Genomic DNA, 14,159 nt, shown 5'->3' on the forward strand with positions numbered 1-14,159 from the left:
GGAGTCTAGCACTGGAAGAAGGCAAAGGCTGGGCTCCTGGTACGGGCTGGAGGGGAAGCCTGCCTCCTGGAAAGAAGTTTCACTGGGCTCTCACCACACCACCTTGTAGGGAAGACTGATGGGCGTGGGCGGGACCAGGACTGCTTAGTTGTGTACAATTCTCACCTTCTAATTACACCTAAACCCAAAGATAGACTTAGTGGTCAGCGGTCTACGTCGTTCCTCTTCCCAACATGCCCACACTGAATAAATCACCTTTTTCTGCTCTTCTCTTTGAATTGTCGGTTTCATCGGCCTCTTGAGACCAGGTTGCTCAACCTAGCGTATCAGACCTGCCCGCGCGGAGGCTCTGACCATGGCAGCTCAGTAAATTGTCTTATTTCCCCTGGAACCTTGTCAGACGTGAGTGGATTTTAAAGGACGGAGACTGGTTTGTCTGTGGAGATCTCAGTGTTGTGTGTGCTTCCTCAAGTCCCAGTGCACTTGGCAGACACCCTCGGGTGAAAACGCTGGCTGCCGTGGGACATTTGAATCAGGGAGTCTCAGGAGGGTGGGTGAATCTGATTCACAGAGGGTAAAGATCGGTGTGGTAGCAGAGAGCACCAGTAAGGAAAGGGAGTTACCAAAATGAAGGGAACTCTGTGAACGTTTGGCATTTCTCCAGTTCAGATTCTGCACAAGTGTAAACTGTCGGAAAGAGTGGAGTCCCCAAGTTCAAGTGACAACTCCTATGTCCACCTGGCAGACTCCAGTTCTAGAGAACCAAGAAAGCAAACCCCAACAGTTTGGCTTTCTCTCTCCGTAATCCTCCCGCCTTTAAAATTATGCTTTCAATAGTGCTTTTTAAAAAAAATCATGTGTTTCTTTATTTCATTTAGTATTGCTTCCTTCGTTTTCTCTTTCCTTGTCTCCCTTTATCTCATTCATGTGTTTCTTTATATTGACTGCGTCTAGCACACCCTACATCAGCGATATAAGAGTTCGATTTAATCGACAGTTCTATTGACTTATTGTGATTGGTGTCCAAGGACACAGAGCATGACAGGATATGTAACCAATCTTGGCATTAGAAAGTTTCCTAGGAACAGCAGAAACATGAGAAAGGTTCCTTATAGTGGCGGGCTAGCCAGGTAACTGTTACCTAGGCCTTCACATTCCATCTAAGCCTTAATATTTATTCTAGGCCTTGACAGGTTCATCATAATATATACCAAAAAAGTATAACACAACACAGAAGAAGACTTAAGGGCAGAAATCTCATGGTCACCTCAGTAGGTGCAGTGTTTTTGTTGTTTGTAGATACATAAACATCTTATAGATTTTGAGATAATATTTATACCTTAAGAAAAGTTTTAGAGAGTCAGAGGAAAACCAAAAGATTATGCCTCCCAAGAGTTGAGACTAAAGTCCTGTGCCTTCCAAGTGCTAGAATTAAAGGTGTGAACCATTGTCTGGCTATAGATCCCTTATAATAAATAGTGTTGTCCCTCCTAGGGTTGTCCTGGTTTGATTTTGTTCTCTGGGTACTGACACACACACACACACACACACACACACACACACACACACACACACACACACAAACCAGATAAATGGACTGATTAAATACAACAGAGACCCAGAATGAAGCCCATATAGTTACAACCACCCAAAATTGTCAAAAAGATAAAAAGACAGCCTCTTCAATAGTTCTGAGACAACTGGGCACTCACACACACAAGAATGAAACTAAGTCCTCACCTCTCACTCTATACAAAAACCAACGCAAGATGGGCCAAAGCCCTTACTGTAAGACCCAAAATGCTGAAAGTACCAGGGAAAACCACCAAGGCGTAGGCATTGGCGAAGACTTCCTGAAAAGATTCTAATAGCTTGGGAAATGACTCCAAGAATTGACACATGGGATTGCATTAAATTAAAATCCTTCCCTGCCATTGGATCCCCTTTCCCCCTACCTGAACTGCCTGGGACTAGATATCCCAGGGATATGTGAGGAGAAGAGGAAGGGGACAGTGGAGGGGGGGTGCTGTAAGAGTGGGACTGGAAGGAGAGGAGGGAGGGGGGTTGTGATCAGGATGTAAAGTGAATAAAATATAATAAATTATTGGGGGAAAATCCTTCTGCAAAGTCAAGAAAATAATCAGCAGGTGAAGAACCAAGCCACAGAAAGGGAGGAAATCTTGATGCCCTATTATTCTGCAGGGGATTTTTATCTAGATTTTAAATATGATTCCAAAACATATAGACAAAAAGTTAACTACTCAGTTAAAACATGGGCAAATATACTGACTAGTTTTCAAAAGAAGAAATATATGAACTACCAACACACACGTGAAAAGTGTTCAGAGCCATCTGGGAAGTGGAGATTAAAACTACATTGAGATATTATCCAACTCGGGTGACATTTACTGGGGATTACACTGACCCTTGTGCAGATGCAGCTTTCTTTCTTCCTGTGGACCCTCTTAGCACCCTCTCTCCATCCTTTTGTGTTAACCATTGGTATTTAGAAGCACTCTCTATATGACACCTCAGGTGAACACACCAGGCTGGGTGTGTCCTGAATAGGCAATCTTCCTATTCCTCTCTCTTCCCTCCTGAATAGACCCTCTTCCTGTCCTCCGTTACATTCTCTCCAGTCTCATCCCATCCCTAGAGCAGCCTGTCGCAGGTGCATCTCCCCCACCCTACTTTCATTTTCTCCCAAACTTTGGTGTGGAACAAACTTTCTTCTTCCCTGTGGACACCTCAATACCCACACCTTCCTAGCCCACACCCATTCCTCTGTGTCAGTCACCAATACTTAGAAATACTTTCTAACTGGGACCTCCAGCAGGTCCTAGAAGGTATTGGAGTAGGTGTTTCACATGGCCCTTCCTGTCCTCCATTAATACCCTCAGCCCAATAACAACCTGCTGACAGGAGCCCCTCTCCCTGACCTCAACTCCATTCCCTAGAGACTCCAAATATTGATTCAGACCTAGGATTCCCCATCTCTTTCCTCCAGATTATTATTCGCCTTGGTGCAACCTACCTACAGGATGCCCTCTTCACCACACCTCCAACTAAGTTGAAGTGGAAGTTTCTGGTTTGTTTGGAGACTCAGTTGTGTTGTGTGATGTTTTTCTGGAAACTGTCTTACGAGAGGATACTTTTGCCGTAACAGACACATGGGGGGATTTTTTTTTTTTTTTGAGAACAGACAAATGGTGTTTTTCAGGAAGCAGCCTGGAAAAATGGCATGTGATATTTTTCTAGAGTGGATGTTTGTGAGACCTTGAGATGTATGGAAAGGGTATAAGTAGAACTCAACAGACAGTGGACAATGCTGTGTGGTATTGGTGTGCCTTACCATTCTCTGGTAGTCATTTTGGGCTTTGCTGACACTGGTTTTCGCTGATGATACTGTATGGCGTTGGTTCACCTTGCTGTTCTTTGTTGGTCATCATTTGCTGTGACTTCATAGAGAGAAACACACGAGAGAGCTCCTGGTAGTGTTCAGGTGGCTTCTGCCAAAGTCTGAGGTTTCTTCTGGACCGAACCGCCATTGCTGCTTCGTGAATGTTGTGTGCAAGTGGGTTGAGCTGCTGCTGCTGATTTGTGGGAACTCAACTGCTGATATCCTGACAACATAGATTGGGTTCACTCCAAAGAACCATTTCTAAACAGACCCATATCTTCCTTTGCCCTATTGACCTCTCCTTTCCTCTACCTCTGGTGGATGGTAGGCTAGAAGGGAGGTTAAGGCATGTAAGAATCCTTATCAAAACTAGGTTTTAAAAAATATATGGCTACACTAACTAGCAACCCTACCTGTTGGTGTGGACAGGATTCCCTTAGCAATTTCTGACAGCTCCCATCAGTCTTTCTCCTAGTCTTCCTTTATTCTTCTCTGCTACCCACCTACCCAGAAGTACTCTCTGTGAGACAACCCACAGCTGCTACACTTTCCTAAGATCATAAGAAAGCAATAGAAACCAAAGAACAAAATACCTACTAAATTAAGACGCCAACCCCAGATGCCTAGGAATCAGCATAAAAACACAGACAGGATCACTAAAGAAAACTCAGACTGAGATAAAATGGTAAACACAAAAAGCCTCACCAGCAGAGTACAAGTCATAGATGATAGAAGAAATGTATACCTCAAAGAAAATGTCAAGTGAAAAACAAACAGAAACAAAAACCAAAACAACCCTGCTAGCACAAGACATCTAGGAAACCAGGCATACTGTGAAAAGAACAAATCTAAGAATCATAGGAACAGGGAAGGAGAAGAAACTCAGGTCAAAAGCACAAAAACATTTTCAACAAAATCATAGAAGAAAATCTCCGTAATGTGAAGGAGGAGATGCCTATCCAGGTCCAAGAAGCATACAGAATACCAAATAGATACAGAAAAGAAATTCCCACAACCAATAATAATCAAAACACTAGATGTAAGAACAAAAAAGAAATATTAAAAACTGAAAGGGGGAAAGCCTAAACATGTAAAGGCAGACCTATTGGAGTAACGCCCAACTTTTAAGGGAGACTCTAAAAGCTATTAGGACCTGGACAAATATTCTACAGATTCTAAAGGACCACAGATGCCAGACCTGACTATTATACACAATAAAACTATTAATTCCAATAGATGAAGAAAGAAATACTTTCCATAGTAAAAACAAATTAAGTGGTATCCACACGTCCAACTTTACACAAGGCACTAGAAGGTAAACTTCAGTCTGAAGATGTTAAACACACCTAAGAAAAACAATCCCAAATATCAAAAGAAGGGGCTAAAACCACACCATAAAAAACAAAATAATAGGAATCAATAAACACTGCTCATTGATACCTTTCAATAGTAATGGTCCCAATTTCCCAATGAAAAACATGGGCTAACATAATAGATTAGAACACAGGATCCATCTTTCTGCTGCATCCAAGAAACACACCTGTCCATCAAGGATAGACATCGCCTTAGGGTAAAAGGATGGAAAAGGTTATTCCAAGCAAATGGACCAAAGAAGCAAGCAAGTGAAGCCATTATACTATTTGACAAAATAGACCTCAAACCAAAACCAATCAGATGGGAAGGACACTACATTCCCATCAAAGGAAAAAGATCCACCAAGAGCATGTTGCAATTCTAAACATATATGTACTAAATACAAAAGTGTCTAAGTTCATAAAAGAACCATTAGAGCTAAAATCCCACACTGACCTTCACACGGTGATGGGAAGTACCTTCAATAACATAACAAAATAAAAACTAATTCTTTGAACATACTTCTGATGGCTACATTAAAGGAATCCAGTCTCTCATAGGCAGTTTCTGTTTTCTCCGATCCCAGGAACGGTTTATGCTTCTTGTTTTTGTAAATTTTTCATGCATCTGTTGTTGGAAGTGGGCATTTAGACACAGGCCAGGGAGCAAGAGCTGTTGAATCCTGGGAAAATCCCGCAGCAGCTCTGAGCACAGGCTCTGGCCATACTTGCCCGGGGCTCAATGTTGCTTGCCAGCTCATTAGGTAACTGTCTAGACTGCCAGACGCTGCGGGAAGCAGGCTTTTTGCCCTGCTGTGTGAAGCCTCAGCTTCCTCAGCACTGCCTTGAGTGCTGAGTGTACCCAGTTCCCCAGACAGTGGTCTTGGTAAGGGTCTCTGTCCCTTAAATTTGATAATTGCTCTATTGTTATCTGTAGGAGGAACTTAGCCAAGCAGACCCAGCCACAATGCCTCATATGCACCCTACTTCCTCCCTGAGCCGACTTAGAATCTGCCAGTACGGCTAGAGACTGCTGACGCTTGATCAGATGATGGAGCGAGCCATTGAGAAAAAGACAGAAGCACATCTGGCTACTTGAGAGCCAATGAGATGCTGGGAGGCCGTTTTAAAGGTTTGCTCCGTTCCTGCAACAAACAAGTTTCCTTTAGCCACTTGCTGGACTCCTGGAGTCTGTGTTGACTCCTCGCCTTCTTACCCTGCTGCCCACAAGAGTTTTGGTCAGGGTTGCAAGCAACAGTTATTTTGTTGTTCTTTTGTTTGTTTGTTTGTTTGTTTGTTTGTTTTTTGGAGGGGTCGTGTTGTACCCGCCGAGGGCTCTTCCTATGCACCCTTTCCCCTGGTTCTCTGTGATAATTTTGCTGGCCAGAGATTTATCTTTGAGGAAGTGAATGGCCTATTGTTTACCTCAAAGCTTATTGATTTTAAGAATGCCCTTAGACTTGAACTCACCTGTCTTCATTGTGCCTCTAGTAAGGTTAATTCCTCCATGGAGAATTTCAGGGCTCTCTGTAAAAAGCCTCACTTTATCCCTGGACAAGCTCTCTCTGATCTACAGTGCTGAAGCTAGGGGCAGAGAGGGTGGCCTGCTCTTTCTACAGAGAAACTTTACTTAAATAGTCTGTCTGTGCAGTAAAAGTAGTCTCCAGCCTTCTCCGTTTGCCTTTCCTAGAATGAGACCTGTATCCTCCAAGTGAGCTTGGGTGAAAACAACCAGGCCCTACTATTTGCCCTAGAGAACAACTGAGGTAAACATCAGACCTGTGAGCTTGAAGGCTGGGGTAAAAGAAAAGAACGAACTCCTTGGCTGCACTCACCTGGAATTTAGTTCACTGGATAGCTGAGGACTTAAGAACTTGTGACTTTGCCTTTTCTGGAAATTATCATAGTAATTTACATAGTAATTCTAAGAGCTGGGGGACATGGCACATCCCTAGATATTCCTACCTGGGGTGGGTAGAATGTCTGTTAAGCTGGTCTGACAAGCAGAAAAATGTTGGAACAAATTCACATAATTCAAATGCTACAAATTCAATATTTTTCTCTCATTTCAGCTGTAATTTACATCTGTGATGGTTTGTATATATGTTCAGCCCAGGGAGTGGCACTATTAGAAGATGTGGTCCTGTTGGAGTAGGTGTGTCACTGTGGGTGTGAGCTTTATGGCCCTCATCCTAGCTACCTTGAAGTCAGTCTTCCATTAGCAGCCTTCAGATGAAGGTGTAGAACTCTTAGCTTCTCCTGCACCATGCCTGTCTGCATGCTGTCATGTTCCCACCTTGATGATACTGGACTGAACTACGTGTAAGCCAGACCCAAGTAAATGTTGTCCTTATAAGAGTTGCCTTGGTCATAGTATCTGTTCACAGCAGTAAAACCCTAACTAAGACAACATCCCATCTGTTATGTCTTAGATCAAAACAACAGGACTCAGGTCTGAAGTGGGGATGACTATGAATGAAATGCCAGAGATGGATTGATGGATGTTCTAGACACCAGTGTGGATGGATGATCAAGGGGGAATGATGTCTACCAAGTCTTGACATGGAACTCCCTATGCTGATATCTGAACTACTCTTTCAGGCAGAATAAAGGATTAGGAAAAACATTGAGTTGCAGAAAAATAATGACTTTCTTGTGCCCCTAAATCTAGATTATGACTTAGATCAAGTGTAAAATGATAGACAGTTCTTTTGAGTTTGTCTGGTGAAAGAAAGGAAAAAAGAGAGAGAGAGAGAGAGAGAGAGAGAGAGAGAGAGAGAGAGAGAGAGAGAGAGGAGTTAGTGTGTCTATTTGAATGAGAATGGTCCCCATGGGCTCATATGTTTGACTATTTGGTCCCTAGCTGGTGGAACTATTTGGGAAGGATTAGGAGGGTAAGTGTGTCCCTGGGAAAGGGCCTTAAAATTTCAAAAGCCCAAGCCAATCCCAGTAGGCTATCTCTGTTTCCTGTTTGTGAGTCAGGGTATAAGCTCTTTCTCAGCTACTGCTTCAGCACCATGCTTGCCTACTGCAAGGCTCCCCAGGATGGTCATAAATTCTAACCCTCTGGAACCATGAACCCCAAATTAAACTCTTCCTTTTATAAGTTGTGTTGGTGGTGGTGTCTTACCAAAGCAAAATAAAAGTAACTAAGATAGATGGGAAACCCTTTTCCCCCGCTCATGTGAGAGACAGAATATGCTTGGAGCATTCATGAAGGGGATTTGGTGGAGCAGGAAGGCCGAGGATGCCAGAGGAAGGAATGAGGGAGAGAATGAAATTCCTGAGGTGAAGATGGACCTGGCTTCTACAAAATGCTGTAAGTCCAGGTTAGCCAGTTCCTACCCTGGTGACTGAAATATCAATTATATATGAATACATACTAGTATATGTATACACACATACACATCCCTTTTTGTAAAGTAGGAACAAAGGTCATCCAACAAGCTGCTAGGGCTGATGAAATGTTTGAGAGTACACTGGAAGCTCACAGATGCAGAAAGGTTGAGTTGACAAAGGAAAATGTTCATAAGCTGGTCCAGGTAGAAGGTTCCCAGGTAGGGTTCCAGAGTCTAGGTGCATAGGGTATTATTATTCAAGGGAACTCTAGATGACTCAAACTCTGCGCCTCTGCTCTGAAGCAGGAGTGAAGAATAAGGTTGACTGGGGCCATTAGCCCAAAGATTCGGATTATTTCAGAAAAAATAACTGCTCGGAATGGCTTCATAGATTAAAAAATAAAACAACAAAACATATGTTATAGAGCTGTTCTCCACATTAAATATACAATAAATTTACGTGTTTAAATTTATAATATTTTAAATGTATAATATTTACTTTCCATTCCTTTGATTGCTGTCTACCTTGCTTGCTCCTACTGTGAGAGACAAGTGAGAGAGGTGGTATAGCATGGTTAGGGGGACTTCTGATAAAATATAGTAGATACTAATTTTACATTTGGTGATTGCTGGCTTCATGACCTCAGACAAACACACCACACTTCTGCACCTCACACTTCTCATCTGTGAGCCAGGGTAAAGAAAAACAGTACTATGTTGAAGTTTGGTCTTTTGCTATGCACTGCAATGACAAATATTGGCCCCCAAGGTCTGGTCCCTCTAGGGATCGGGAGATCCTCACGTTCACCAAGAGATGCTATGGAATCTTACTCCTTAATTCAAAACTATTGGTTGAATAAAGATGCCTACAGTGTACAGCTGGGCAGAAGAGGGGTAGGAGGTGTTTCAGTTCCCTGGCTCGGGGTCTGAGGCAGGACCACATGAGGAGAGGAGGGACATTGAAGAGAGGAAGACATCATGAGATAAGGGATCATAAGAACTGGCCATGAGGGCTGACCAGCTGAGTAAGAGTGGCCCAGGCAGAACATGGAAGGTCATATCTCTGGGCTATGTACAGGGAAGTAGGCAAACTAGCCATAGCGAGTTGATATCTGCTCAGCTCTGATGCTGTTTAAGGCTTATTGTAAACATAAAAGTTTTGTGTTTTTTGTTGGGAACTAAATGATCTAAGACAGGGTAGAAACCTCCAATTGATGGTACCACACCAGTACCCTATTCCCAAGGTTGCTATGAAAACTAGGTAGGTTAATTTGTATAACTACTGAGTAGTAACAATTGTACTGTTGCAAACCCAATGAAATAAACTAGAAGCAGATAAATGATGATGGGCTATAGAATTCCCTTTATACACCATGTACTAGTTCAGTTTCTTTACAGGTTTCTAGCTGGCACCCGAACCTCACTGATCCCGACCCACAGCTCCCTGCTCTCAAACCCTGTGGGAGAGAGAGCTGATCGCCCAGAAGTGTGGGCAATCCTGAGACTGCAGGGCAGGAGAGACCGCCACTTCTGCCCACCTTTGCCCACATCCCTGGCCGAAAAGGAAACTGCATAATCCCCCTGGACACAGGAATATAGGAGCAGTCAAGCTGCAGGTGCCCCATGGTCCAGTCTGTGCCTGGATCTGAACTGAACTGGTCAAACAGCTCCCTGCACCCAAATCCCTTTGGTGGATGGGTGGAGAGCTAGACCTTCAGAGGGGCAGACACTCCTGGGAAACCAGAGGAGCATACTCTCTGCCCACATTCCTGACTCAAGAGGAAAATGCCTTGTGCCATCTGTGCCCACTGCGCACAGGGACGTAGGAGAAGTGGGGACAGGACCATTCTGACTCCTGCCCACAGGGAGAGCTGAAAGCAAGTGGACAGGAATGACTACATGCCTGAGAGCAGAACACTCTGTTCCTATAACTAGCTGAAAGAAAATAGAAAAACAGGTCTACAGCAGTCTTGACACTGTAGGGCCTACAGGACGGTCAAGCCACTGTCAGAAACAGTAAGACAAGGTAACACCAGAGACAACTTGATGGGGAAAGGCAAGTGCAGAAATCCAAGCAATAGAAACCAAGAGTACTTGGATCATCAGAGCCCAATTCTCCCACCAAATCAAACACTGGATATCCAAACACACAAGAATAGCAAGGTCTAGAGTTAAAATCATATTTTATCATGATGATGGAGGATTTTAAGAAGGTCATAAATAACTCCCTTAAGGAAATACAGGACAACACAAGTAAACAACTAGAAGCCCTTAAAGAGGAAACACAAAAATCCCTTAAAGAACTACTAGAAAAAAAACCAACAAAACAGGAGAAGGAAATGAACAAAGCCATCCAGGAGTTAAAAATGGAAATAGAAACGATAAAGAAAGTAAAAAGGGAGACAACCCTGGAGGTAGAAAGCCTAGGGAAAAGATCAGGAGTCATAGATGCGAGCATCACCAACAGAATACAAGAGATAGAAGAGAGAATCCCAGGAGCAGAAGATTCCATAGAAAACATTGACACAATTGTCCAAGATATTGTAAAACAGAAACAGCTCCTAGCCTAAAACATATAGGAAATCTAGGACACAATGAGATCAAACCTAAGGATAATAGGTAGAGAAGAGAGTGAAGACTCCCAACTTAAAGGGCCAGTAAATATCTTCAACAAAATCATAGAAGAAAACTTCCCTAACCCCAAAAATTCCACCAGAGAGCTTCTAAACCTGATAAACACCTTCAGCAAAGTGGCTGGATATAAAATTAACTCAAATAAATCAGTAGCCTTCCTCTACACAAAAGATAGACAAGCTGAGAAAGAAATTAGGGAAATGACACCCTTCATAATAGTCCCAAATAATATAATATACCTCGGTGTCACACCAAGCAAGTGAAAGATCGGTATGATAAGAACTTCAAGCCTCTGAAGAAAGAAATTGAAGAAGATCTCAGAACATGGAAAGGTCTCTCATGCTCATGGATTGGCAGGATTAATATAGTAAAAATGGCTATTTTACCAAAAGCGATCTACAGATTCAATGCAATCCCCATCAAAATTCTAATCCAATTCTTCATAGAGTTAGACAGAATAATTTGCAAATTCATCTGGAACAACAAAAAACTCAGGATACCTAAAACTATCCTCAACAATAAAAGGACTTCCAGGGGAATCACCATTCCTGAACTGAAGCAGTACTACAGAGCAATAGTGATAAAAACTGTATGCTATTGGTACAGAGACAGGCAGGTAGACCAGTGGAATAGAATTGAAGACCCAGAAATGAACCCACATACCTACAGCCACTTGATCTTTGACAAAGGGGCTAAAACCATCCAAAGGAAGAAAGATAGCCTTTTCAGCAAATGATGCTGGTTCAACTGGAGATCAGCATGTAGAAGAATGCAGATCGATCCATGCTTATCACCCTGTACAAAGCTTAAGTCCAAGTGGATCAAGGATCTCCACATCAAACCAGATACACTCAAACTGATAGAAGAAAACGTGGGGGAAGAATCTCAAACACATGGGCATTGGAGAAAACTTCCTGAACAAAACACCAATGGCTTATGCTCTAAGATCAAGAATCGACAAATGGGATCTCATAAAGCTACAAAGCTTCTGTAAGGCAAAGGACACTATTGTTAGGACAAAACAGCAACCAACAGATTGGGAAAAGATCTTTACCAATCCTACATATGATAGAGGGCCAATATCGAAAATATACAAAGAACTCAAGAAGTTAGACTGTAGGGAGACAAATAACCCTATTAAAAATGGGGTTCAGAGCTAAACAAAGAATTCACAGCTGAGGAATGCCGAATGACTGAGAAGCATCTAAAGAAATGTTCAACATCTTTAGTCATAAGGGAAATGCAAATCAAAACAACCCTGAAATTCCACCTCACACCAGTCAGAATGGCTAAGTTCAAATACTCAGGCAACAGCAGATGCTGGCAAGGATGTGGAGAAAGAGGAACACTCCTCCATTGTTGGTGGAATTGCAGACTGGTACAACCATTCTGGAAATCAGTCTGGAGGTTCCTCAGAAAATTGGACATTGCACTACCTGAGGACCCAGATATACCTCTCTTGGGCATATACCCAAAAGATGCTCCAACATATAACAAAGACACATGCTCCACTGTGTTCATAGCAGCCTTATTTATAATAGCCAGAAGCAGGAAAGAACCCAGATGCCCTTCAACAGAGGAATGGATACAGAAAATGTGATACATTTACACAATGAAGTACTACTCAGCTATCAAAAACAGTGACTTCACAAAATTCATAAGCAAATGGATGGAACTAGAAAATATCATCCTGAAAGAGGTAACCCAATCACAGAAAAACACACATGGTATGCACTCATTGGTAAGTGGATATTAGCCAAAAATCTCGAATTACCCAAGATACAATCCACAGACCACTGGAAGCTCAAGAAGAAGGATGATGAAAATGTGGATGCTCCCACCCCTTCTTAAAAGGCAAAAGAAAATATCCATAGGAGGGGATATGGAAGCAAAGTTTAGAACAGTGACTTAAGGAATGGCCATTCAGAGCCTGCCCCACATGTGGCCCATACATATACAGCCACCAAACTAGATAAGATGGATGAGGCTAAGAAGTGCATGCTGACAGGAACCAAATGTAGATCTCTCCTGAGAGACACAGCCAGAATACAGCAAATACATAGGCGAATGCCAGCAGCAAACCACTGAACGAGACCCCCATTGAAAGATTTAGAGAAAGGACTGAAAGAGCTGAAGGGGCTTGAGACCCCATATGAACAACAATGTCAACCAACCAGAGCTTCCAAGGACTAAGCCATTACACAAAGACTATACATGGACTGACCCTGGGCTCCAAATTCAGAGGTAGCAATGAATAGCCTAGTAAGAGCACCAGTGGAAGGGGAAGCCCTTGGTCTTGCCAAGGCTGGGCTTCTAGTGAACGGGATTGTTGGGGGAGGGCAGTAATGGGGGTGGATGGGGAGGGGACCACCCATATAGAAGAAGAGGGGTAGGGGTTAGGGGGATGTTGGCCTGGAAACCGGGAAAGGGAATAACATTTGAAATGTAAATAAGAAATACCCAATTTAATAAAGATGGAAGAAAAACAATACAAAACATAGTTTCTTTACTCTTTGTCCACTAAGTTATATAATTTCATGCTGGTGGTAAGCATGAGGAAGGCTAACTGTTAGCTTTATGGAAAATCATTGCACCCTCAATATCTAAGTATTTATAGGGGGTAGACTGGTGATCAGTCTTTGTGAATGTATCTTTTGCTTCTGGGTTCATCTCCTTTCCTTGACATTCTTCTGAAAAGGCTATCTCTTCCCTTCCTTCCCCTCCCCTCCCCTCCCCTCTCCTCCCCTCCCTTCCCTGTCCTCTCCCCTCCCCTCTCCTCCCTTCCCTTTCCTTCCAGTAAAGGGGTCCTGACTACGGACAAGCACAAGGTCCTCACTGAGGCTGCACGTCTTCTGGAGGGAGCCTCTGTGATTTCCACCTGCTAGTTGCTTCAGCACCATGAAAACTGCCCTTGGATAAAGTAAAATCAAAGTGATCTGTGAGGATGAGGATGATGAGCATGGTGTCATAACCTCTCACCCTTACACAGAGAAGGGAGGGGCTACAAAGCTAAACAGATTGCAGGGCAACTCCCACTTCAACCATTTAATAGCCATACAGCGGAAAATGGAAAATGAACACACACACACACACACACACACACACACACACACACACACACACACACACACACGTGCACGCTCATGAGCATGCACATGCACACTGCTCATTAACTTGACTAGGGACTTTTTGTTCTCCCTCTTTTATTGCCAGCTATGATTCAGAAAATCACTATGGCTTCTAGAATGGTCTCTTTTTATGACCATTTCCTTTCCCTGACAATGCAGAGGGCAATCCCCCTTCTTCTGTAAGGCCCCTCAAATCACCGCCCTGTGACTTCCAATCTGTTAGATTTTGCCCCCTCGACGTCTCTCAGGTTTATTCCACGTCATGCCTACTGTTTGATCCCTTCCCTCAGTCCTCCGTAGGTGACCC

The sequence above is a fragment of the Rattus rattus genome, chromosome 7 (assembly GCF_011064425.1).
Source record: "Rattus rattus isolate New Zealand chromosome 7, Rrattus_CSIRO_v1, whole genome shotgun sequence".
NCBI classification, from domain to species: Eukaryota; Metazoa; Chordata; class Mammalia; order Rodentia; family Muridae; genus Rattus; species Rattus rattus.